The following is a 25,788-nucleotide window of genomic DNA, read 5'->3' on the forward strand; positions in this document are numbered from 1 at the left end:
GCATAAGTTGTGATTTGTTTTAGGAGGAAACTTGTTAGTTAACCATAAATAAAAAATGTAACAAGCAGGAATCATATATTATTTATACATTTAGCTATCCATGTGTCCTCAAATTTCTAACATCAATAAAAAATGTATAGAAAATGAGTTTGCCTCTTTATTACTATATAGTATATAGAAAATAAATATTAAACTACTATAAAGTAAGATTTTAGACATTTTATCTGCTGATTGTTTGATTTAACTAATAAATATTTTTTTTCTTAATGTCATAAAATGAGGGAAAAATAACTTATTGTAGCTCAGAGTGACATCTATCAGTGACAGTTAAAAACACAAAGATGTTCAGTTAACAGTGAATTCTTCCACAGCATGTCTTTATCCTGTCTTCCTTCTCTCACCCCAACCAATCACAGCAGATGGCCCCGCCCCTCCCTGAGCCTGGTTCTGCCGGAGGTTTCTTCCTGTTAAAAGGGAGTTTTTCCTTCCCACTGTCGCCAGAGTGCTTGCTCATAGGGCATCATATGATTGTTGGGTTTTTCTCTGTACCTATGAAGTGCCTTGAGGCGACTTTTGTTGTGATTTGGCGCTATATAAATAAAATTGAATTGAAAAATTGAATTGAATTGAGTTTCTACTCTCAGACTGAACCAGCTGCTGTTCCTCGCTGCCTGAAGGTAAGAAATCTTTGGAATAGCAGCATTAGAGAGTGAATTGATGGTTCCTAATGTGATGACATAGTGTTTATGGGAAGGCTGAGTCATTAAACAGGGTGTGGCTCTGCAGCACAGAGTGGGCTCAGAGTAACATGATATAAAGACACTCAGCACTTATATCATGTGTCTCCATAGAAGACTCACTGCAGGACAGACACATATATTACAGATTCTATGTGGATGTGACACTGCTGCATAATTAAGTCATTTTGTTAACCGGTGATCTTTGGTTACTGATAAATCCTTCAATATGGAGCAGGAAAAATGATTTTCCTGTTACAGGTAAAACAATGAAAGAGATGGAGACACACAAATTGGAGAAATCTAATTTTTTAAAGGGACACTTTCCCAACATGCTGCTGTGAAAGTACTAATTAGTGATTTAAGAAGCAAATTCTTATTAGCAGGTGATTCTCAAAGGCAGGTGTCAGCTATTTATCTGTCTAGATAAATATAGAGAGAGCTCACATTGAATTTAGATGATCTTTGTGCAATATTCCTAAATGTAATTTTAATTCAGGGTTTTAATATCCATCAGGACAAAACTGTTGATATTCTTACTCAGGATTTTCTTTCCCTCCTGGATATATTTGATCTTTCTTATTTTATGACTTTCCCACCTTCAGTAAAGGCCACATCCTGGATTTAGTGCTGTTTCATCTTTGAATTTTAATGCTGTGGAGTTCCCCAGCTCATAAGCTTTTGTTATTTAACATTATACTGGAATTGTCAAAATCTCACCTACAGCATCTGTTTCCTTCTAGAACCTCAAACTCCTCTGTTAGCATCATGTACCCTTCCTCTTCCACTGCTGACACTATAACCAACTTATCCCGTCCATTCAGCTCTTTGGCTCCCCTTAAAACTTACACTGTCAGCTGTTCCTGTCACTGGTGAGGAGAATGTATAGGAATTTCTTTTACTTATGTATTAATCACATTATTTTATTGTATAATGCCTTGGTGCCACTGGATTTTAACATGTCTCACACTCATACAGTAAGACAAATGGTGGGCGTCTAGTAAGGAAGTTGGGGGAAGCAGACAACTCCACAGGAAGAATCTTTTGTCTCTTTGAGGACTCTGGGAGGTAGCAAGGGAGTGTGAACCTTAAGGTGTGAAACAGCTGTGCACTGCCTTTTGTTCCTGAAGAAGGTATTTAACTGAGAGCCATGCTAGGCTCAGTGAGACTCTGCTGACCGTTTGCCCCGCGATCATGTAGGCTCTCCACCAACTTGGTTGTCTGTTCTTTGTGTTTTGATTAAAGAATGTTAGCTACCGCTCGTCTGCAGGCTTTATTTAATGGAAAACTTCCACAACAAGAAACACACAGATTATTAAATAATTGCACCCGTGTAGTGTGCTGGCTAAACCCAGCAAGATCTGGGTAGGAAGAGGCATGCAATATACGACTATTAGGGACACAGTAAGAAAAATTATATATATTATGGATCATTTTTTATACTCCGCGGAATAAGACAGGGATGCCCACTCTCCCCACTCCTCTTTAACCTTTCCATAGAACCTTTAGCACAGTGTATACGTCAAAACTACTCTTTTATTGCTGTCTCCATAGCGTGTACAAAACACCATATTTCATTATACGCCGATGACACCTTAGTATACACGTCCAATATCCAGTCGTCCTTTCCCGTGCTGATGAACATAATAGGGACTTTAAGTAAACTGTCAGGCATTAAGATTAACCTCAGAAAATCTGCTCTTATGTTACTTAATTTACAAATTGTAAAATTAAAGCAGCCACAATTTTTATTAGTCTCATGCACTCTAAGATTTTTAGCTAGTGTATAATGCCTGTTTGTAAGTGTTTATTATATTCCATTTAGTGCTGACAGCGTTAATCTCGTTAAAATGGCGTTAACACCATTTCGTGCTAAGGTGAAATGGCGCTAATGGAGATTTGCCACATTAATGCAGTTATGGAGATTAAGGTGACAGCACTAATTCCATTTATTGAATTTATGCCCATTGTCTCTCATTTCTGGAATTACTATGGCCTACAAATAGTTTAAGGACAATTTCTAAAGAATTATACTATCAGTATAAGGAGTTTTATACAAGTCATGTAATTCACAAGTAGACCAATGATTATGGTTAAATAAGCAGAAAAGCATTTAAAAATACTGATTTGTGTGGTCTGAAGTTACACTTTATTGTATAAATACAAAAAGTGTACAGTTGACAGGTACGTTCAAACATACTGTGTGTTTTTATTGCTTCGACTTGTGTCTTACAGCTCACTGTATGATTTAAAACTTTTTTAAAAAGAGGTGTTATTCGAGTGTGTCATTTGTTTTGAAAGACAGAAAATAATGCAAGGACAAGTCTCCTTTTGAGCTGGCATGAATGGGGAGTGAAACCTGATCTTTTAATGTAAAGGTGACTTCCCTTCTTCCTTTATCGTAATGTTTTTTCTTTGTTTGTTTTTTGTTTCTTCTGGGCTTCTATGTTACTGGTAGCAATGTGCTTAAGTTCATTACCTGTAGGATGCAGGTGAGTCAAGGTCACACAGGTGCGCCTAGCGCTTGTTATCCAAAGGCCCTTTTAAAGATCTGCCCAGGATAGGCTGTGCAAGGGTGACTCCTGTGGATTCATTTGCTACTGAGCTGAGTGCAAACCAGAACTCTGGTAAGTACTTGTCCCAGTTTTTGTGTTTTTCTTTCACATATGATGCAAATATGGCCTTGATGTTATGATTGTCAGCTTGGTTTCAGGATGATATGTTATTCTCCCTGTTTATGTCTGTTAGTATCAGAGTGAATCCAAGACTATTCTGCAATCCACTGTGTGCAGTAAAGGATAAAACACATGCGTGATGCTAATGATGAGGTATTAGCCTTAAAGATCAAAATAAATTTCAACAGTTTACCAGCTGGTTTCTGGCTTTCTGGTTTGTAAAGCTGTCATCCTCTACAGCACTGAACAAAACTCTTCACATCGAGACTCATCATAGGCCAATACACAAGTGCTTGTAACCGTTTATATGTATATCTCACAAGGTGGGCAAATAATGGATTGTCCTGGTAGTGGTGGAGTAGCACTTTTTCTGATATAGGTTTTTCTGAGGTAGTTTGATCACTTTGTAGATTTTGTATTCCACAACAGTGAATTTGATTGTAGGATTTTCAATGATTTTTCCTGTTTCCATGATTTTGTCGGCTTGTAGGCTTTGAAGAGCAGGATCTTCCTATTTTGCCTCGAAGATGTCTGCGTCAGTGATTTGTGTGTGTTTGAAGGGGAGTACCAGAGCACAAATGAGGCATTGTGATTTATTCACTGCTGCTCTAGAGAAGGCATCTGGCACTGTATTATATCAGCCTTTATGGTACTTTACTGTAAATTAGAGCTTCTGAAAGCAAAGGGTCCAGCAGATCAAACCTGTACTTGGTTTTTTGGGTCTTGAAAACCCAGAAAAGGGAAGAATGGTCGGAAACAGCAGTGAAGAGCCTTCTTCCAGGTAATGATGTGATTTTCCAGACATAAGCAAGACAGTCCTGCTCTGTGGTGGAGTAATTTCTTTGTGCTTCATTCAAAGTGTGGCTGGCTTGGATAACAACAATAATTATATTTTAGCATTAAAAATATCATTTTAATTCATGAAGTTGTATATAAGTACTGGTAAATATGAAATATTACAGAATTGTTAAAAATGATTTTATCAATACTGTTGATTTAGGACAGGGCCATAAACCTTACAACAGCCAAAGGTCTAATAAATTTAAGCTCTGCATATTTAGCATGTAAATGTATATATGGACTTTTTTCAGCTGGGGAATTATACAGTTTAGTTCCAACACATAATTTTAAAACTATACAAGCTCATGAAAGCTTATGGTCAAATTCTAAACTGTGACTTGCTCTTCAAATGCTTGGACTCAGTTCCTCTTTTTAATTCTGTGAATTGTGAAAGTGAAACCTATAGTATGATGATTCAGAGAAGTCAAATTTATTTGTAAAGCACATTAAAAATAACTTGACCACAGTGCTGTATATTTAAAAGATGTACTATGGTGGTTCAGAGAAGCTGCACACAGTTTCACAGTGGTGTGTGACACTGAGGAATGGCTGCAATCACAGCATTGTAAGATGGTGACAGATGTACCCTTAGGTGTCATGTGAAGGCTGTGTGCAGGCAGGAGCGGTAGTAGGAGGACCCAAAGTGCAGACACTCAGAGGCAAAATGTGAACTCAAACTCAGATTTAATGCTAAACTCAAAAGGGTAACAAAACTAGGAATAAAAAAATAAGCTTACGCAGACAGAACACACAGCAAGATGAGGGTAGATCACGACACCCACACAGAGAAACACAGGGCTTAAATACAAAGAGGGAGCAATCAGGGAATAGGTAACAGGAGGGAAACACAGCTGGGGCAAATCAGGCCTAATGAGACAAAGGAAGCAAAACCAGATGCATTTACATGAGACACAGACTTTCAAAGTAAAACAGGAAACATAACACAGACTGAACTTACGGACACAGACTCACAGGCAGGTACTACAACAAAGGGAACAGAGACGTGGGACCAGGGCAGACACAGACACTGACTGGACATTGGGATACAGCAGACAGGGGAGACAGCAACTATGGATCACAGACAGAAAACCAGAACACTAAAACTCTAACAAAACCCACCCAGAGAACCTAAACTAAGAATAATCCTATAACCCATAAAGCAAAACAAGAATATAATAAACTCAAAATTCTGGGTCAACGACCCAGGCATCCTAACATTAGGCCCCCTCCTCGATTCGGAGATGGTCTTTCCCTTTTCACATAAATGGCCTCCTTGACTCTCAAACCAGCGTTCCTCCGTGTCCAGAATGTGTACATCCTCATCATTGAAAGAGTTCAGGTGTAGATACTGTAGGTTCAGTGAATGCTTAAATTGCACTGATTAGAATATACTGGACATTCAAAGCTAAGATTCAGCGCACTGTGTTAGAGGCTGGGATTTGATGAATTCATCATATATACAACCTTTGATCATCATTTATGTCCAGTTGAGAATGAATCTGTGCACTCACATATTAAATGAACTGAAATCAGTAGTGTGATCTCCAGTCTTGATATAAGGAATGAGAGAACTGACAGCTGTTATTTTAATCAGCCTGTCTCAGTTGTTTTAACTCTAAGTATCACAAAGTAATGTGGTAACATCTGGACTGACGAGTTTACTGTCAGCATTGTAATCGCTAGTTTAAAGGCTGTAGGTTGCAGCCATTGCTCTAACACTGTATAAATGTAACAGGCCTCAGTGCTGGTTCTAACAGTCTGAGCTGCTTCCAGCTTTATTTGTGAAGAGCACAGCAGCTTACAAAACACGTAGCGAGCTCGTACAGCTGCGACGTAAACTTTTCACAAGCTAAGATGACCTTAAAATAACGGGGCTACGTGAGGTGATGCTAGCGTTAGCCATGTTAGCACGTTAGACACGTTAGACTGCGTAAACAGGCACTCAGTCAGAGGTTGGGCTCTCCGTTTCGCTGCAGGGTCCCTTCATTCTGTAAATCCCGTGTGTAAATCCCGAGGCTGAACGGCCTTTGTACAAGCACACACGCTTCTTAGCAGGGCGAAGCTATGAGCTAGAAAAATCCGAGCAGACAGTGTGTGTTTTTTTCAAACCAATCAGAGAGCTCCTTACATCCCACGGTGTGGCTAATTTGAACAGCCGCAGGATTTTTAAAATGAAGTTGTTAATCCAGCAGCTAATCCAGAAGTTAATCCCTGAGCGAACAGGAAAGGGAAATGGATTTTGAAATGAACTTTATTAAATTGGAATTTAAAAATGTTTTTTGAAATGAAGTTTATTAAAAAGCATTTTAAAAATCAGTTCATTAAATTGGAATTCAAAAATGAATTTACAAATGCAGAATTTATTCTACAATTCATTATTTAAGCACAGAATTCTTTATTTTGATGCGCGTGGCTCTTGTGGTCAAATCATACGTTCAAATCCCTCTTGCAAACTCCTTCCAGGAGTTAAAAGCTTTGCTAAATGACGTTTCATTTTTCTTGGCTTCCTGTTCATGCATCTCCTGCTCCTTTTCTGTTAGTCTTCGCTCTCTGGACCTGGCCTGTTGTTTCTCTGTAGATTTGTCTGTTTCTTAAATGAAGGATAACATTTTTTTTAGCTTGGTGCACTTTGGAATAATGTCTTTATTCCACCCAGTAGCGGTTTTTGATACGGCCGACACGGGCGGTTGCCTGGGGTGGCATCGTGGTGGGGGCGCCAAAAAAAAAAAAATTGCTTGTACTCATGCTGCCCCGACATCAGCCAGCCCATATTGGGAATGGCATAGGCACCGATCGGCTTTCTATCGCCCATTTGCTGGGAGTAAGGAGGTTTGCGAGGTGCGCCTGCTGCTTGTGGCACAGAGAGGAGAGGGCGGGGCGGCGGGGGATTCTCTGGCTGGCTGGAGCTCACAAAATAAAAGAAAAACAAAACAAAACAACAAACAAGAAAACACCAGACATTATGATACAGACTTATAATTTGCACCGATGTTTTTTCAAAATTCTATACGCGAAAAGTGAGCGCGAGAGCCCTCGGTGCGCCTGCTCGCTGCTGAAGTCAAACTTTATTGTCATCTCCGCTACATACAGTCCAGTATATAGAGAGACGAGACGACGAGGCTCCAGTTACAGCAGTGCAAGTAAACAAACAATAAATATAAGAACAGTAAGAAAATAAATATACACTTTAGGACTCGGGGTAAAAGGATCAATAACAATTTACAGTTTTTTCTGATGGCTTGAACACATTTTTTGTAACTATTGGCTAGTTTTGCAAAACTCTACACACAAATAAGAAAACTCTTCACCCAATCAGCAAAACATTGTAGTTTTCTTGTAAAAGCGAATAACCTTTGGTTAACTCACCACACCTTTGTAAAAATGGTATTTTTGTATCAGACAGTAAACACAAGCCATCACATTAATAAGCACACCATGCACCAACTACACACTGATGGTATGAATAAAAAAACACATCTGGCTTTTGCTTTCTCTGTGCACCAGGTAGGCTATGTCAGATTGAGGTCATACTTTTGTCATAGGTCCATAAACATAGACGGATCCAAACTTCAAGTACTGGTGTTTATTCACACACATCAAATATGATGTGATTGAAGAAAATAAGAACTACCCCAGGTTTCTCTTCAGCACTGTAGCCAGGCTGACAAACAGTCAGAGCTCTACTGAGCCAACAATCCCTTTAACGTTAACTAGTAATGACTTCATGAACTTCTTCACAAATAAAATTTTTATCATTAGAGAAAAAATTACCAATAATCATCCCACAGATGTAATATTATCTACAGCTACTTTTAGTACCATCGATGTTAAGTTAAACTCTTTTTCTCCAATTGATCTTTCTGAGTTAACTTCAATAATTACTTCCTCCAAACCATCAACCTGTCTTTTAGACCCCATTCCTACTAAACTGCTCAAAGAAGTCCTGCCATTAATTAATTCTTCGATCTTAAATATGATCAACCTATCTCTAATAATCGGCTATGTACCACAGGCCTTCAAGGTGGCTGTAGTTAAACCTTTACTTAAAAAGCCATCTCTAGACCCAGCTGTCTTAGCTAATTATAGGCCGATCTCCAACCTTCCTTTCATATCAAAAATCCTTGAAAGAGTAGTTGTCAAACAGCTAACAGATCATCTGCAGAGGAATGGCTTATCTGAAGAGTTTCAGTCAGGTTTCAGAGCTCATCACAGCACAGAAACAGCTTTAGTGAAGGTTACAAATGATCTTCTTATGGCCTCTGACAGTGGACTCATCTCTGTGCTTGTCCTGCTAGACCTCAGTGCTGCATTCGATACTGTTGATCATAATATCCTATTAGAGCGATTAGAACATGCTGTAGGTATTACAGGTACTGTGCTGCAGTGGTTTGTATCATATCTATCTAATAGACTCCAATTTGTTCATGTAAATGGAGAGTCCTCTTCACACACTAAGGTCAATTATGGTGTTCCACAGGGTTCAGTGCTAGGACCAATTCTATTTACATTATACATGCTTCCCTTAGGCAGCATCATTAGAAGACATAGCATAAATTTTCACTGCTATGCAGATGACACGCAGCTCTATCTATCCATGAAGCCAGGTAACACACACCAATTAGTTAAACTGCAGGAATGTCTTAAAGACATAAAGACCTGGATGGCCGCTAACTTTCTGCTTCTTAATTCAGATAAAACTGAGGTTATTGTACTCGGCCCTGAAAATCTTAGAAATATGGTATCTAAGCAGATTCTTACTCTGGATGGCATTACCTTGGCCTCCAGTAATGCTGTGAGGAACCTTGGAGTCATTTTTGACCAGGACATGTCCTTCAATGCACATATTAAACAAATATGTAAGACTGCTTTCTTCCATTTGCGCAACATCTCTAAAGTTAGAAATATCCTGTCTCAGAGTGACGCTGAAAAACTAGTTCATGCATTTATTACTTCCAGGCTGGACTACTGTAATTCACTATTATCAGGATGTCCTAAAAACTCGCTGAAAAGCCTTCAGCTGATCCAAAATGCTGCAGCAAGAGTCCTGACAGGGACTAGAAAGAGAGAGCATATTTCTCCTGTTTTGGCTTCCCTTCATTGGCTTCCTGTTAAATCCAGAATTGAATTCAAAATCCTGCTCCTCACATACAAGGTCTTAAATAATCAGGCCCCATCTTATCTTAATGACCTTGTAGTACCATATCACCCCATTAGAGCACTTCGCTCTCGCTCTGCAGGCCTACTTGTTGTTCCTAGAGTATTTAAAAGTAGAATGGGAGGCAGAGCCTTCAGTTTTCAGGCCCCTCTTCTGTGGAACCAGCTTCCAGTTTGGATTCAGGAGACAGACACTATCTCTACTTTCAAGATTAGGCTTAAAACTTTCCTTTTTGCTAAAGCATATAGTTAGGGCTGGACCAGGTGACCCTGAATCCTCCCTTAGTTATGCTGCAATAGACGTAGGCTGCCGGGGATTCCCATGATGCATTGAGTTTTTCCCTTCCAGTCACCTTTCTCACTCACTATGTGTTAACAGACCTCTCTGCATCGAATCATATCTGTTATTAATCTCTGTCTCTCTTCCACAGCATGTCTTTATCCTGTTTTTCTTCTTTCACCCCAACCGGTCGCAGCAGATGGCCCCGCCCCTCCCTGAGCCTGGTTCTGCTGGAGGTTTCTTCCTGTTAAAAGGGAGTTTTTCCTTCCCACTGTCGCCAAAGTGCTTGCTCATAGGGGGTCATATGATTGTTGGGTTTTTCTCTGTATTTATTATTGTGCTATCTACTGTACAATATAAAGCGCCTTGAGGCGACTTTGTTGTGATTTGGCGCTATATAAATAAAATTGAATTGAATTGAATTGAAAACAAACACAACTGTTTATTTCCAAGTATTACTTGCAATCACCATATTGACTATATGGGTTTCTTGGTCTGCAGTGAACATGCTTCCTCTGCTCCCAGCATCTGGTCGTCTAGCAATTCTGTAAAGTAACAATTTCAGTATTTTTACATCGATGGTATTGTTGTTTGTCATTAGCATAGGGCAGTGCTACAAATCTTAGTGCAAAGTGACTGTACTAACCGACTCTCATTTCAAAATGTCCTTATGATGCTTGCTACAGTGTAGCAGCTCGAGTTAGGCTGAACCCGTTGGCCAGCTTCCCTCAGGGTCACTCCATGGTTGATTACATGGTCCACTATTGTAGTTCTGATGTCATCAGCAATTCTATTTCTTACTCTTCTCCCCCCTCCTCGTCTTCCTCTCCCCCCTCCTCGTCCTCCTCTTGCTCCTCCTTGTCCTTGTCGTCCTCTTCATCCTACTTCTTCACCTCCACATCCTCTTCCTCGACCTCCTCTACTTCTCACTCTTCCTGCTCCCTCCACTGTACTCCACACACAGAGCTTACGTGTATTATAGTGCGTAGGCTGATTGCAAAGTGAACTAATTATCTAAAAAAGTTTTCACATGTGACAGTGTGCCAGACAGTTGGCAAAATAGTGTAAATAATGGCCATAAATGTGTATAGTTTTGCTAGGAGTGCGTTGATCATTTGGAAATTGAGTGTCAAGCAGTGAGTTGTGTTTACAGTTCTGCAAAAAGAGTGCTGTGCAGTGGATTGTAGCTACAGGTTTGCAAAGTGTGTTACAAAATGGCAAACTGAGTGCAAAGCAGTGTTTGTGCTTTTAGTTTTGCAAACTCAGTGAGTAGTTTTGCTATAAGTATTAATAGTTTTAGAAATTGTGCTATAAGAATCACAGTTAGGGTTTAAGCATTCAGAAAAAACTGTAAAATTTATAATTTACAGTTTGATTTAAAGTCTCACACACAACCCGTCGAAAGGGGAGGGGCCGGCTGCTTCCAAATAGAGCACATTTCATTCATAATGTTGTAAATCCAAGCCCATTATGTATTCATGATTTGAATCCTGGGTTGTGTGAAATCCCAGAAATAAACCCTAGACAAAGTGAATCTGTGAACTAAGGTGTAGGTCTATTAGGTTATGTTGTGGTGATCCTCGAGTTGGGGGATGGGTGTTCATACTGGAGTGCAAAATTAAAACCAATGGAAGATGGACAAGAAAAGTTCAAAAACAGAGGGAGTGTTCACCCAGTGCGCCAAACAGGCTAGGACCGCCACTGATTCCACCTGTTTCACATACAATCTCAATCAAAAGTTTAAGACCACGTCAAAGATGGCAAAAAAAATAATAATCATATTTTGCATGGTTGGTGTCATGGTTTAGCTGCATGGCAGGCAGGATGTAGGAGGAGTAAACTCAAAATGGCTGCTTTAACCCTCTGGGGTCGACAGATGCGCCGGCGCATCCAAATCACATGGCCAATTTAAGACGACACAGCAACAAGATGCAGGGACCCAGAGTCTCCATTTCAATGTGGGTCAAAAGTGCGGACTTCAAACTATATACCAGTTTTTAAACTGTCTCGATAGGCCACGTAAAACCAGAGTTATGATAAAAAAAATACATGCGACATTTTTTAAATAGTGCGTAGTTTAGTCATTGTTTTGTTTTGTGTGTCAGTTATGCTGGCTGAATATCACATTTGCTCTAAAAAAGCCATCAAGGGCAGATTCCAGTGTAAACGCTGTCTCTACATGGAAAACTGGACTGATACACCTCCTGTTGTCAGACCTGCAGGGTTTAGGCCTGTGGTGTGCTCCTCTGTCTTATAGTGGACAGAAACTATTTTTTTGACGTGGCACAAATAATTTATGTTCCTTCTTATTTGATGCAGCACACCTGATTGTTCTGTAAATAGTTTAAATGGTTAAATGGACAAAAGCATTCAGGTTTTCCCAAACCAAAAACCCTGGATGACCAGCGAGGTCCGCTTACTCCTCAAAGCCCGCGATGCCACCTTCAGGTCAGGTGACAGAGCTCTGTACAAGGCTGCTCGAGCTGACCTGAAAAGGGGGATTAAAAAAGCCAAGTCAGACCACAAAAGAAACATCGAGTCCCAGCTGTCCAGCAACAACACACGGGAGGTGTGGTGGGGAATACAAGACATCATCAACCACAGAGGCAGCACTGTGAAAACAGGAAACCTGAGTGTGCAGCTGGCAGAGGAAATAAACAGCTTCTTCGCCCGCTTTGAAACACCACAACAGCAGCACTCATCTGCCTCAGCCCTGCTCCCATCCTCATCCTCACCTGGTTCCTGCACTGCTCCACTCACTGTAACGGAGCACGATGTCAGACGTGTGCTCCTAGCAGTGAACCCCAGGAAGGCGGCCGGTCCAGACGGAGTACCTGGCAAGGTACTAAGAGCATGTGCCCACCAGCTCACCCTCATCTTCACCAGACTCTTCAACCTCTCACTGGATCAGGCAGCCACCCCATCCTGTCTAAAATCAGCCACAATCATCCCAGTGCCGAAGAAGTCTCCCATCAGCAGCCTGAAAGATTACTGCCCTGTGGCCCTCACGCCGGTAATCATGAAATGCTTTGAGAGACTAGTCCTACAGCACATCAAGGATTACCTCCCCCCAGACTTCGACCCCCACCAGTTTGCATACTGCGCAAACAGATCCACAGAAGACGCCATCGCCACAGCCCTCCACGCTGTGCTGAGTCACCTAGAGCAGCGGCAGAGCTACGTCCGAATGCTCTTCGTGGACTACAGCTCAGCCTTTAATACAATCATCCCGGACATCCTCATCACCAAACTGGTCACTCTTGGCCTCCCTCCTCTCACATGTGCCTGGATAAAAGACTTTCTCACTAACCGGCCCCAGACTGTAAGACTCGGCCCTCATCTCTCCTCCACTCGCACACTGAGCTCATTGTCGACTTCAGGAGACACAGCACTGACTTTGCCCCCCTTTACATCAATGGGGAGTGTGTGGAGAGGGTCCACACCTTCCGGTTCCTTGGTGTCCTCATCTCTGCTGACATCTCCTGGACAGACAACATCTCAGCAGTTGTTAAGAAGGCCCAACAGTGGCTGCACTTCCTGAGGGTCCTCAGGAAGTACAAACTGACCGCTCGTCCATTGAGAGCCTGCTAACCTACTGCATCACGGTATGGTACGGCAGCTGCACCAAGGCAGATAGAGTGAGGCTGCAGAGTGTGGTCAATACAGCACAAAAGATCATCGGCTGCCCTCTCCCCTCCCTGATGGACATTTATTCCTCCCGCTGCCTCAGCAGAGCAGTAAACATCATCAAGGACAGCTCCCACCCTGGCTTCAACATGTTCAGCCTGCTTCCCTCAGGGAAGCGCTACAGGTGCATCTGCACAAAAACCCACACACTCAAGAACAGTTTCTTCCCTAAAGCCATAACCACCCTGAACTCACACATGCACCGATAACACAGCCTCCCCGCCACACACAATTTTTTCTTCTCACTTCCTCTATGAACCACCACTGTGCAATACCAAATTCTATGTGCAATAACCCAACTGTATATACATAACACTTCCGGAGGAGGACAGAAGTGACGGACAAGGTAAGCGACTCATGTTGTAAATGACGTCAGACGCCGGAGATTTTGGCGGAAAATTAAAGTGAATGGTAGTTTAGAATTGAACAAATTCCTTTAAGCTTCAGTATTACCAAATACACTTATCAATTGTCTTATAACTAACAATATTTGTCTAAATCATCTCCAACACCCTGGAGAACAATGGGGAGAGTTTAGAGGCTCTCCAAGATTACATTGATCAGTGCTTCCAGGATCTCGTGATGAAGAAGGCTCAGTGTGCAGCTTCCCCGGCCAAACCTGAGACACAACATCGCCAGCCGGCAAAGATATTGCCGACATACTGGAGTCAATCGATAAGCGATTGTCCAGTTTCAACGCAAGGCTGTCCTTGGTGGAGATTCTTCACCGGGAATTTAAATCCTTGCGAGAATCCCTGGAGTTCAGCCAGCAGCAGGTGGAAATGCTCGCTGCTGAAAATGCCACTCTAAGGGAGTCGGTGAAATGTCTCACAGACAATGTTACCCAGCTCAATAGAGAAAATAAAAAAATAAAAGAGACAGTTATTGATCTGCAAGCTCGTAGCATGCGTGATAATCTTGTATTTTCTGGTATTCCAGAAGCCGAGGGGGAGAAGACGCGGAGACTACAGTAAAAAGCTTCATCAAAACCCACCTGAAGCTGCCGGAGGACACGGTGAAGAACATCGCCTTTGATAGGGTGCATCGCCTCGGCCCCATGCGGGCTGCAACTGGGAGACCACGTCCTATCGTGGCCAAATATGGCCACTTCAAACAAAAGGAACAAGTTGAAAGTCGCGGCAGGGAATTAAAAGGAACGGACTTCATACCCCCTACCCCCCTGTATAATGTCTAAAGAAAAACAATAAAAAGAAAGTATAAAAAAAAAAAGGAACGGACTTCAGCGTGAACGACCAGTTCCCCAAAGAGATCCTGGAACGACGCAGGGTCCTCTTCCCAATCCGACACGGCTTCATCCAGAAGGGCTCCCGCGCTGTCATCGCTATTGACCGGCTCTACGTGGACGGACAGCTTTACCGCGACCCCGACATCACTACGTGGCTCTATTAACTTCACACCAGATAAGAATCCGCTACACCCTTTCCCCATCCACTCACACTAACTCGCATTAACATCTGTTTAACTTACTAATATCAAATCGCATCTTAAGTGTGATATCATAGCAGAATTAACTCCGTCACTCTCCGTCAGTGGTTTAATTGGAATGTTTCCGTTTTTTTTTCTCTTTTTCTCGTTTTTTTTCTCTTTTTCCCCCTCTTGATTTTATGCTGCTCACCCTTGTCCATGGTTTCTTTTTCTTTTTTTTTATTTCACTGCTTCGATCACCTGCTTCCACACTCATCCACGAACAACATCCTTTATTTCGACACATACGCACAGCACGATCACGCACAGTCATGCGCTCAACGGCAGCACATTTACATCAGTCAGACAGCGCACACAGACGTACAGGATACACACACTTAAGCCAAGCATACTCATATTAGTAAATATGCAAACACATAGTCAGACTCAGGGAGCATCTCGCCACACATTTTTTCTCTCTCTCCTTCTCTTTATTTACGAACAAGTGATGTATTCTCTCCACCTGTCTAAGCGACACACACAGCATACTAGTGATGCGCGAATCATGAACGAATCATTCAATACTCGAGAATCACTTTACTGACTCGTGAATCATGATTCACAAGCACAACTGACTCACTGACTCGCTGTTAGCAAACTAATTTCATTAGTAGAAATATATCTAGCTTATAATTCAAATTGTGAAGAAAAACACAACATCCAGTATCGTAACAAAAACATTTCTGCTCTGAACTGGAAGAAAAAACCCTGAGTAGAAGCTCACATCAAGACAATAGCTCCTCGGTAGGGCTGTTCGATATAACGATAATTATCGGATGACGATATAAAAACGTCTATCGTTTCATTTTACGCTATCGTTTGTTTCGTGGTGTCGCAAAAATAAACTGTTTACGGCAATATTTTTTCATTATTTTGATGGTCACTGTAGTGGCTATATTAATTTCCTAAAGTTCTCTCTTTCTCTTATATTTAATATAACCACACTACAGACGGACAAGGGCTTGTTTTTATGCGCTGTCGTTAGCAACAACGACGGTAAAACCACCTCGTGTCCGCTTGTTTATTTTCCACATAAACCTTTCACAATAAAGCTCAAGATCCTGTTGAGACTTTTCAAAATAAACTGAATCACGTGAAAGATGCAGAGTATTTACGGATGAGAAGCAAAAAAGAGCCGTCAGGTGCTAAAAAATAAACCTTAGACTCAAACGTTAGAACACGCTGTGTAATAAATACAAAGAAAACGGTGGCTGTTACAACTTATGTCTAAAAATGCATCTTTCATGCATCAGTTAAAACACTGGACTCCAGGTACGACGCCCAGCTGGAAACACTTCACGCAAGTCGAGCTGCCCGACATTCACAGAATTTACAGAAAATATTACATTTTTGTGATTTATATCGTTATCGGACGATAGATGTCTTAATATCGGGATATGAGATTTTGGTCATATCGCACAGCCCTACTCCTCGGTTCACAGTAGCATCGCTCTGCTAACATGCTAACAGCACATTTGAGCTACTCACCCCCTCCCTTCCTGCGCTGAATCGTAGGGGAAGCAAATCACTCATGACTCACTAACCCCTCCCTCCTGTGCTGAATCGTAGCGTAAACAAATCACTCAGGACTCACTAACCCCTCCCTCCTGTGCTGAATCGTAGCGTAAACAAATCACTCAGGACTCACTAACCCCCTCCCTCCTGTGCTGAATCATAGAGCGAGCGAATCACTCATGACTCGCTCACCCCCTCCCTCCTGTGCTGAATCATAGAGCGAACGAATCACTCACTCACTCACCCCCTCCCTCCTGGCTCGCAGCTACTTATTCTTCTTCTTGGTTGGCAACCAATGTTAAGGCGCACTACCGCCCCCTGGCTCACAGCTCAGTGGACATTTAGATGAGAAAATATATATTTGACACATGTAAGGAAAATACTAATAAAATAAAAATAAACAAAAGAAATGTTCCCTTTAGAAATTCTTTTGCTCTTTTTTGCTATATAAAATAGTTGTTTTCTTTAAGAATCACTCATCTTAGTAGTAGGATTTACATTAAAAGAGAAACAAATTAAGTTTGAGTGAAAATGTACATTTTTTGCACTCTCTGGTCAACTGACTCAGTGACTCAAATGACTCAAAAAACCCGATTCACTTTGGTGAGTGACTCATTAAAACTCGATTCAGTAAAAAGAATCAAATTTACCATCACTACAGCATACACCTCTAGTTATACACAGACATCTATGGGTGCACTGAGGTTTGTTACATGGAATGTAAATGGAGCTGGCTCCAGAGAAAAGAGGTTAAAGATATTTAACCAACTCAAAAAACTACAGGCAGATGTTGTCCTTTTACAAAAGACCCACAGACCTCTTAGAGGTTCGATTGAACTTACAGTTTTTTCTGATGGCTTGAGCACATTTTTTGTAACTATTGGCTATTTTTGCAAAACTCTGCACACAAATAAGAAAACTCTTCACCCAATCAGCAAAACATTGTAGTTTTCTTGTAAAAGCGAATAACCCTTGCTTAACTCACCACACCTTTGTAAAAATGGTATTTTGGTATCCAACAGTTAACACAAGCCATCACATTAATAAGCACACCATGCACCAACTACACACTGATGGCATGAATGAAAAACACATCTGGCTTTTGCTTTCTCTGTGCACCAGGTAGGCTAAGTCAGATTGAGGTCATACTTTTGTCATAGATCCGTAAGCATAGACGGATCCAAACTTCAAGTACTGGTGTTTATTCACACACATCAAAACAAACACAAGTGTTTATTTCCAAGTCAAAACAAAATAGTAATTTCACTGAGGAAAAAAAAAGAAATCAGTCTACATCGTGTCGTCTCTCTGGATCTGGCTACAAAATTTTGTCTACATCACATGAAATGTCCTCTAGTCCAAGGCACTGGGGAAAATATCTTCTGGAATTTTACATCTATGGTATTGTTGTGTTTCTCATTAGCACGGTAGTGCTACAAATCTTAGTGCAGAGTGACTGTACTAACCAATTCTCATTTCAAAATGTCCTTATGATGCTTGCTACAGTGCAGCAGCTCGAGTTAGGCTGAACCCGTTGGCCAGCTTCCCTCAGGGTCACTCCATGGTTGATTACATGGTCCACTATTGTAGCTCTGATGTCATCAGCAATTCTATTTCTTACTCTTCTTACCCTTCCTCTTCCCCCTCCTCGTCCTCCTCTCCCCCCTCCTCGTCCTCCTCTTGCTCCTCCTTGTCCTTGTCGTCCTCTTCGTCCTACTTCTTCACCTCCACGTCCTCTTCCTCGGCCTCCTCTACTTCTCACTCTTCCTGCTCCCTCCACTGTACTCCACACACACAGCTTACCTGTATTATAGTGCATAGGCTGATTGCAAAGTGAACTAATTATCTAAAGAAGTTTTCACATGTGACAGTGTGCCAGACAGTTGGCAAAATAATGTAAATAATAGCCATAAATGTGTATAGTTTTGCTAGGAGTGTGTTGACCATTTGGAAATTGAGTGTAAAGCTGTGAGTTGTGTTTACAGTTCTGGAAAAAGAGTGCTGTGCAGTGGATTGTAGCTACAGGTTTGCAAAGTGTGTGTTACAAAATGGCAAACTGAGTGCAAAGCAGTGTTTGTGCTTTTAGTTTTGCAAACTCAGTGAGTAGTTTTGCTATAAGTATTAATAGTTTTAGAAATTGTGCTATAAGAATCACAGTTAGGGTTTAAGCATTCAGAAAAAACTGTAAAACGTGTTGTGTTAAACCTAATGTGTTCTCAGCTTGTTATAATTCTAGACAAAGGGGAGTAGCAATTTTAATCCATAAAAATATTAATTTGACAGTACACAGTACAGATACAGTTATAGATCCAGAGGGCAGATTCTTAATCATTAAACTATCTATACTTGATAAAAAGCTATGTATTGTAAGTATATATGGTCCAAATGTTGATGATCCCTCATTCTTTCACAGTTTTTTCAGTGCACTCTCTGAACACTTAGATGGCACACTTGTTCTTGGAGGCGACCTCAACCTTGGACTAAATGAAGAAATGGATAGGCTCAATACAACAGGAACTCAGCGTAATTGGCAGTCCACAAATATAATCAAACAGTATATGAGCGACTTTGGTCTTTGCGATGCATGGCGCTCCCTTCACCCCAACAGTAAGGAATATTCTTTCTTCTCACATGTTCATCACTCCTACTCTCGTCTGAATTATTTTTTGGTCAGCAGCTCACTGCTGAGGGACATTTCAGACACTGAGATTCACCCTATAGCTGTCAGCGATCATGCTCCTGTATCTTTAACACTAATGCACAAGAATAATACTACACCAAGTAAAAACTGGAGATTTAATACATCGCTGCTTAAAGATGAAGAATTTATTAAGTATTTTAAAAAAGAGTGGACTTCATATTTAGACTTTAATGACACTCCCGGAACATCACCATCTGTTCTATGGGAAGCAGGGAAAGCTGTGATGAGAGGTAAAATAATTTCTTTCTCATCACATAAAAAGAAAAAAGAAAACAAAAATATTCAGGAATTAGAAAAAAACATCAAATCAGTAGAAGAAGCCTACGCGTCCCACCAAGATCAGGAAACATTGAACAAAATACGCAAAACAAAACTGGAATTAAATGAGATAATTGATAAAAAAAAACAAAATTCTTAGTACAAAGACTACGCTTACAAAATTATGAACATGGTAATAAATCTGGTCAATTTCTAGCAAACCAGCTAAAAATAAATAAAGAAAAAACAACTATATGTGCTGTTCAAGATTCATCTGGGAACACAATATATGACCCGAAACAAATAAACAACATTTTCAGGGATTTCTATAAAACGTTGTATTCACCACAAATAAACCCATCTAAAAAGGAAATTGATCAGTTTTTGGACAACTCTTCCAAAATTATTAGAAACTCAAGCAATGGCACTGGATTCACCACTGACATCAGGTGAACTCCAGGAAGCCCTGATAAGTATGCCCAATAATAAGGCTCCAGGTCCAGACGGCTTTCCTGCAGAATTCTACAAAGAATTCTGGACGATTCTAGCACCAGTTTTTTACAGAACGTTGGAAATCAAAGAAAAGGGCAGACTTCCATCAAATATGAATTCTGCAAACATTAATCTCCTGCTAAAACCAGGCAAAGACCCTGTATATCCATCAAGCTATCGTCCAATATCCCTTATAAATGTAGACCTTAAAATAATCTGCAAAGCTCTCTCAAAGAGATTAGAGAAAATAACCCCCCTCTTAATTCATCCTGACCAAACTGGTTTCATAAAAGGTAGGCACTCATCAACAAACACACGTAGATTACTTAATTTAACAGACGACTCATTCAGTAAAAACATCGAAACTACAATATTTTCTTTAGATGCAGAAAAAGCGTTTGACAGAGTTAACTGGAAATTTCTATTTGCAACTTTACACAAATTTGGTTTTGGATCTTCTTTCATCAACTGGTTAAAAATATTATATAATTCCCCAACAGCTTGTGTCAGAACAAATGACCAAACATCCTCCAGCTTCTGTCTCCTGAGGGGCACCAGGCAGGGATGCCCACTCTCCCCTTCACTGTTTGCAATTTTTATCGAACCACTAGCAGCAGCAATTAGACAGAATTCAGTAATTAAGGGCATAAAATGCAAGAACGTGGAACATAAAATCAGCCTTTATGCGGATGATGTGTTACTTTTTCTCCAGAACTCACAAGCCAATATCTCTGGGGCAATTGAATTGATAAACTCTTTTGCAAGAATATCAGATTACTCAATTAACTGGTCAAAATCTACAGTCCTTCCGATTAATTGCTCCTTCCATAATTCCTCTTCTACTCCACTGCAATCGGGAAATATAAAATATTTAGGTATTAATGTTTCTCCCAAGCCTGCAGATCTAACTAAATTAAACCATATCCCACTTTTAAAGAAAGTAGAAGGTGATCTGGCTAGGTGGAAATGTCTACCCATATCACTCATGGGAAGGGTTGCCGCTATAAAAATGATGGTATTACCAAAAATAAATTATTTATTCTCAATGATCCCAACTAAACCGCCACAAGATTGGTTCAGATCTCTAGATTCACATATGTCCAAATTCCTTTGGAAAAATAAGCCCCCACGTATAAGCTTAAAAACACTACAAAAGACCAAGGATAAAGGAGGATTAGAACTACCTAACTTTCAGCACTACTTCTTAGCCAACAGGCTTCAGTTTATCTCAGGATGGCAAAAACATACCCTCTTAGATGAACCTTGGATAGATGTAGAACAAGCACTTTGCAATAATCTAGAGATTTCAGATCTACCATTTATCAGCTCAAACATCCAACGACATGAATGCTTCAAAAGCATCAACATCAGCTCTTCTCTGACAGCATGGTGGGAGTTTCTGAAGCTGACTGAGTCTTCATTAATCCCATGCAAACTTACACCTATCTGGAACAACCCTGACATATTACAAAACAATAATATGATAAACTTTCCAGATTGGAGTGGTAAAGGAATCAAATATTTAGAACATATACTAGAAGGAACAGAATTTATTCCATTTGACAGACTAGTTACACAATATGGGATCAACAAGAAAAGATTTTTAGAATATCAACAAATTAAATCCATAATAAAAAGGAGATTTAAACTGGGTTAAGTTGAACTACAAACACCACCAAGTGTGGTACAATTTTTACTCTTAAAACCCCCAAATTACTTTCCAAAATATACAGAATGCTTTCTAAAACAGATGAATCAATATCACTCCCTATTGCAAAATGGGAAGCGGATTTATCAGTTAACTTTGATCAAAACTTCTGGTCTCAGATATGCTTACCTTCACCCTCCACATCCTCTCAAGCTCTTCTCTGAGCCCTTGGTATTTCTCCAGCTTCTTGTGTTCCTTCTTTCTGATGTTGCTGTCATTCGGAACCGCTACATCGATCACTACAGCCGTCTTCTTCTGTTTGTCTACCACCACTATGTCCGGTTGGTTAGCCATATAACAACATATATATATATATATATATATATGTTATTTTAGTCTTTTGCTGGTGGAAGACTGGTTGTGTTACACTAATACCGCTAATAAGCTAACCCTTAACAATTGGGAAACCATTTCTGTCAGGTCAGTGGGATTGGGCAGAAATGTCTTCCCACTCACAGTGGCCAAACACCTTTGGGAAAAACCCAGCATCTATACAAGAGAAAAACGTAAACGTAAATGACTGATTATATTTTGTAAAAATTAGTCACTTTATCCATAAAAATGTCCCATTTCTATAATTTTTTTTCATACTTTCTACCAAAATTCTCATTTGACATAAAATGGCTAAAAAAACACAGAAACATTGTTTTGTCAGCATGGTTATTTATCGTATGTACAAACAAACTTAGTTATCAGTAGTAGGTAATGTGCATTATATGTTGCTTTAATCTCAATGTTGGGTTTTCTCTTACTGTGTACGTTTGTTTTTAAATGTCACTTGTGTCACATGCCACTCTGAAACTGTGTGCTGCTTCTCTGAACCATCATAGTACATGTTTTAAATGAAAAGCACTGTGGTCAACAGTTATTTTTAATATGCTTTATAAATAAATTTGACTTCACAATTCACAGAATCAGAAAGAGGAACTGAGTCCAAGCATTTGAAGAGCAAGTCACAGTTTAGAATTCGACCATAAGCTTTCCATGAGCTTGTATAGTTTTAAAATTATGTGTTGGAAGAAAACTGTAGAATTCCCCAGGTTAAAAATCCATATACATATTTACATGGTAAATATGCAGAGCTTAAATTTATCAGACCTTTGCCTGTTGTAAGGTTTATCTCCCTAGTCCTGTTTTGAAAAAAAAAAAAGTAAAACCTCATTTTTTTAAATTAAGATACAAAAGTGAAACTGTGGAACAGTTTGAATATGGAATTAAAGCAACGTCCAAACATAAAACAGTTCAAAAAGAGTTATAAAAATATGATCTTCTCGAACTATAAAGAAAGGGAAAATATTGAAATTAAGTGAATGTCTCTATTTAAAAAAATTCATGATGTGATATTATAGTATATATTATATCAGAAATCTGTTCACTATTTTTATTACAGGTTATATCAGTAAGGAAACTGACTAAATATTAACTGATAACTTATGGCAAAGGGGTGGGATTAAATAAGAGTGTACTTCTTCCCACTTCCTTTCAACATGTAAATGAATCAGAACAGTAGCAATATTGAAATGTATTGACTTTTGTATAGTATTTTTTTCCTCTCTTATTTTCTTTACTAAATGTACCTGTATATTACTTACATGTTTGAAATAAATTAACAAACAACAAACAAACAAACAATAAGATACAAAACGACAGTTATTTGTGCTCTTTTTTTGATTAATCTGACAGCTCGGGTGGAATGCAAGAATTACCTAGAAAAGGTGACCTTTAGATGAAATCTACATGAAACAACTAGCTTGAAAGATTTATTTTTTTTTCAAATAATTGTAATAATTAAAGTACTAAAGAATATATTTGTGTCTTAGGTCATATAAAAACCTACCAGATAGGCGGGCACAGTGATAGCAGAAGTGCCCAAATTAGAATAGGACATATAGTAAACCAGTAACAGAGAAGGGGATGTCCATAGAGGTCAATGAAAAGTATAAAACTCCCATGTTTCACAGAGGCAAAGGAGCTCAAATCAACTGCTTGAGGACCCTCTCTCGACTTCACCAGAGCTTTTCAAAAAAGGAAAAGACTCCACCTTGAGTAAGTGTTAAATTTTTCAAAACTATACATTTAAATTAGTGGCTGAAGAATACTTTGAAATTAATATTTTCCTATTACATACATGTGTTTTTACATTTACACCCAGCAAGAACAACAAGTGGAAGTGAGTTTCACAAAAAATGCATCTCGTCACTTTAAGTTTCACTTTTGTTATTTGACAGAGACCGTCCATGAAAACATTAATCATATAAGAGAAAAAAACAAGCTCACTTCCATTTGCAGCTTGTTGAAGTTGAGGTCTGTTCCCTCAATATTGACAAATGAAGTAGATAAGAGATGTTGTAATGTTGATCAAGTGTTCATTAAACTTTCATGATGGATTTGGCAAATATTATAAAAGGTACCACAAAAACAAAAATATTAGTAGACTGTTCAGTCCAAATAGTGTTCATGTGGCACTTTTAATTATAATTCAGAAAATAATTAAGGTAAATATGTGCATATTTTTTTCATTTATAGACTTGAATATCTCGAAAATATAGGATAAAGTCTGACATTTTTACTGGTCTTTCTTATCATCAACTTGATCAGGATCTGTAATTTGGGACATACATAAATACATAAACATACGGCTGTGCCATATTGAAAAAAAATAAAACTTCATATCATCATATTAACTTCATAAACTTTTTATTACATTGCAAAATAAGACTTTTTTATTTTCATTTGACCTTTATTTATACCAGTAGTCCCATTGAGTCTCAATGTCTCATTCAGAAGAGAGACTTGTTATAGACAAACAATGAAATAAACAAAATAACATAATTTGTCTAACACACACTGTCATATCAAAGACAAGAACAAGTCCCCAGAGATGATTTCACCAAAAAAAAGTACATCTTTTGAAGTCTGCAAGTGAAATCAATTGAGAGCGCTTCAAATCCTTTTGCAATGTATTCCAAGAAGATGGGTCAGAAAAGGAGAACTCGTCTTCCTGAGCTCTATAGCTGATGGAACAGTGAATGTAACGATGTCCTGAGAGCGCAGGGTCTGACTAAACTGTTTGTGTAACATGGACTCTGATAAATAGGACTGCAGTAAACCAGAAGTAGATTTATTGATAAACTGACACCAATGAACCATCCCACGTAAGACCAATAAGGACCAGTCAACCAGAGAATATAGAGTGATGTGTTAAAGGTTTATACCCAGTTATAAATGTTAATGCACCATGATAGACAGAATCCAACAGATGGAGCGAGAGAGGGGCATTCATGTAAATTATGTCCCCGTGATCCAGGACAGGTATTTAAATAATAAAGAAAAATGTGTGGAAAGATTGATGACAATAGACTTTGAGCGCCCGCTAGCTGTTCCCCGGCAGACCCCAAGCAGCTGGGGAAAGAGGGCGGCTGGGTGACGGTGAGGAGGAAGCATAGTCTTAAACAGAAGCCCCAGGTACACCACCAACCTGTTCATGTGTCTAACCGTTTTTCCCCACTCGGCGACACACCCGCCGGGGGTCAAACTCTGGTAATTGGTGATTCTGTTCTCAGACATGTGAAGCTAGAGACACCGGCAACCATAGTCAATTGTCTTCCAGGGGCCAGAGCAGGCGACATTGAGGGAAATTTAAAACTGCTGGCTAAGGGTAAACGTAAATACAGTAAGATCATAATTCACGTCGGCAGTAATGACACCCGGTTACGCCAATCGGAGGTCACTAAAATCAATATAGAATCACTGTGTAACTTTGCCAAAACAATGCCGGACTCAATGCTGGTCTTGTTAGGAGAGACGGCATCCATCCCAGGGCTCGCAAAATTTCAAAATCCCTGGTAGCCCTTCGGGCAGGCACTCTTCAGTTTTTGGTAGCCCAAAATAAATTTAAGTAGCCCAAATGAAAAAAAAGAGGACAATTTTTTCATTCATGTTTTGTTTCCTTTACAATATTATACTTTAATGTATAATATTGTAAAGGAAACAAAACATGAATCTAAAAATATTTAAAACACAAATTACAATCATCAACTCAAATATTTGGTTCTAATTGAACAGAAATTTCTATGAACTTGCAAGAACTGTGTAGAACATGAATCAGTCTGTGTCAGATCCTTAATTTGAAATTTCCACTGAAATCACAGGTAAGAGGCAAGTGGAACCAAGATCTAGGACATTTGCTTTTTGAAGTTTGTAAAGACTGCTAAATTTTGCCAATGGTAGTTCACTCTTTGCAACGCAATAGTACG

General features: G+C 39.6%; 1 protein-coding gene across 1 annotated transcript in view; it reads left to right on the forward strand.

Annotated features, from left to right (window-relative positions):
• The first annotated feature begins 651 nt into the window (after positions 1 to 651).
• Positions 652 to 25,788, forward strand: part of LOC100693624 (neoverrucotoxin subunit alpha) — a 179,660-nt gene continuing 154,523 nt past the window's right edge. The window contains exon 1 of the mRNA XM_025909906.1: positions 652 to 677. The gene's annotated coding sequence lies outside the window, so the exon portion shown is untranslated. The remainder of the gene's footprint in view (positions 678 to 25,788) is intronic.

The sequence above is a fragment of the Oreochromis niloticus genome, linkage group LG8, assembly GCF_001858045.2.
Source record: "Oreochromis niloticus isolate F11D_XX linkage group LG8, O_niloticus_UMD_NMBU, whole genome shotgun sequence".
Lineage (NCBI taxonomy): Eukaryota > Metazoa > Chordata > Actinopteri > Cichliformes > Cichlidae > Oreochromis > Oreochromis niloticus.